The following is a 2,264-nucleotide window of genomic DNA, read 5'->3' on the forward strand; positions in this document are numbered from 1 at the left end:
TGTAAAGAACAAACAGCAAGAAGTAACTAATTTCTTTAGAATTTGAAAATGTAGATGAATATGAGGAAATTTTGTGATAAATTTCTAGATATACATGTGGGTTTGGTTACTGACTTCACAAAAGCAGTTGCTTACTGCTATCCGCACAATATATATATATATATATATATATATATATATATATTATATATATATATTGTAACGTATTTCTGATGTGTAGGTCTATGGAAGATGGAGCTGCTGTGACTGGCCTTTTTCTGGATTTTACTAAAGCATTTGACTGCCTGGCACGACCATAATAACCTCCTTCAAAAGATGAATAGTATGGGAGTCAGAGGAAATGCGGCCAATTGGTTTACAAGCTACCTGGAGGGAAGAACACAAATGGTAGAAATATCATATACCAAAAAACACGTGTAAAATCAACACCACTCCCTCTAAATAGAGGCGTTCCTCAAGGATCTGTCTTGGGGCCGGTACTTTTTATTCTGCTCACCAACGATCTCCCAAACTATCTCCAAGAGCTTAGCCAGGTACTCATGTATGCTGATGATACTGTCCTCCTCATAGCAAATAAACAAGTACAAGAACTAGAAATACAGTAGCATCCTTTATCGCTCTAAATACAGCAAAACATTACTGTAATCAGAATGACAGTGTTAAACGACCATAAGACTCAACAACTAAACTTTGGAAGAAGAACAGTTGAATTGACAGGACTCCCAGAAGTTGACCTTGATAATAAAGCTAAATACTTGGGAATAACTATTGATGACAAACTCACCTGGACACCACATATTGATCAACTTTGTTCAAAACTTAACTCCTGTATTTATGTCCTTAAAAGACTAAAGGCTACCAATACTCAGGAGATAACTAGAATTGCCTATTTTGCACTTTTTGAGGCTCATCTCCGATATGGCATAACAGTCTGGGGCAATTCCTCAGCAAAAAATGTGCAACGTATCCTGGTAATTATAAAAAAAGCGATTAAGATCTTAGCCAACCTCAATCCACTTGACTCCTGCAGAAGTACATTTAAAGAACTAAAGATACTCACATCAGTATCCCTCTACATCCAGGAAGTTATCCTTTACACTACTAATCAAAAATCTAACAAGAACAGGACAGCTCCATTATTACAACAACAGGCATGGAAACAATTTCATTTTGCCAAACCACCGTCTCAGCCTATATGAAGAGAAGCCAAGCTACTTTGGGAAAAAAATTGTTTAACTGCCTTCCTGACTACTTGAAGAAGATCTCCAGACAAAAACATTTTAAGAGGAAACTTCAAGAATGGCTCCTGGAGTGGTCCTTTTACTCGATCAAAGAATTCACAGACTTAAAACAACAACATCAAAATTTGTAAAATAAAAACCACTTTTGTATATTTATATAAAATGACTTTACTACCATGATACCATTGTATTTCTTCATGAAATTACAAATAAAGAATTTTTGATTTGATTTGATATGCCATAGTTGGATTTGTTATTTTGTAATGTTATCCGTTAAAATTGTTAAATTTTGTACGATTAATATATAATATCCAATTTGGATAATACATCGAATAGTTCGATATAACAATCGAACAACGAGTGTAGGCCACTTATTAAAGTATCCCCAGAAAAAAATTATAACATTGTAGTACTAAAATCTAAAGATAAGCAGGACGTGTTCAAGTTATCAACGAAGCATGGTGAAGAGATGCAAGAGAGATAAAACTAAAAGACGGAAAAAAGAAGATGAAACCTAAAGCAACGATATACTACAACAGTATCAAGTCAGTCAAGTGATACAGGGAAATTGCAGTTGACATTCTTCTAACCACTTGTCTTATCAATGCTCATTATTTTTTTTAACACTTACAGGAAACACTTTGTCCATCACTGAATTTGAGTCACTTTTGAGAGAATTAAAAAATAGAGACCAAAATATAGTAGACCTGCAAGGGCGCCAGTGAGACATCATACACTTCAGAAAAGTAACAAATAAAGCAAACGTTGTGTTTGCTACAAACGTCATCAGGTAGAGGGTGGAAGGGAGTTGGCACAAAAAGTTACAATAAAGGTTACGACTATTTATTTCGAGTGTGACATTTTCCTCTGTTCGGAGCATTTTTTCCAAACATATATCTAAGGTCAAGTATATTTATCTCTAGGCTAACAATAGACAATTGTAATAATTCAATACATCTCATGAATTTGTACACCTAGGCTATCTACAAATATAATGATGTATGGTACAATGTTGTAAAGTTT

Source organism: Homalodisca vitripennis, chromosome 2 (genome assembly GCF_021130785.1).
Source record: "Homalodisca vitripennis isolate AUS2020 chromosome 2, UT_GWSS_2.1, whole genome shotgun sequence".
NCBI lineage: Eukaryota > Metazoa > Arthropoda > Insecta > Hemiptera > Cicadellidae > Homalodisca > Homalodisca vitripennis.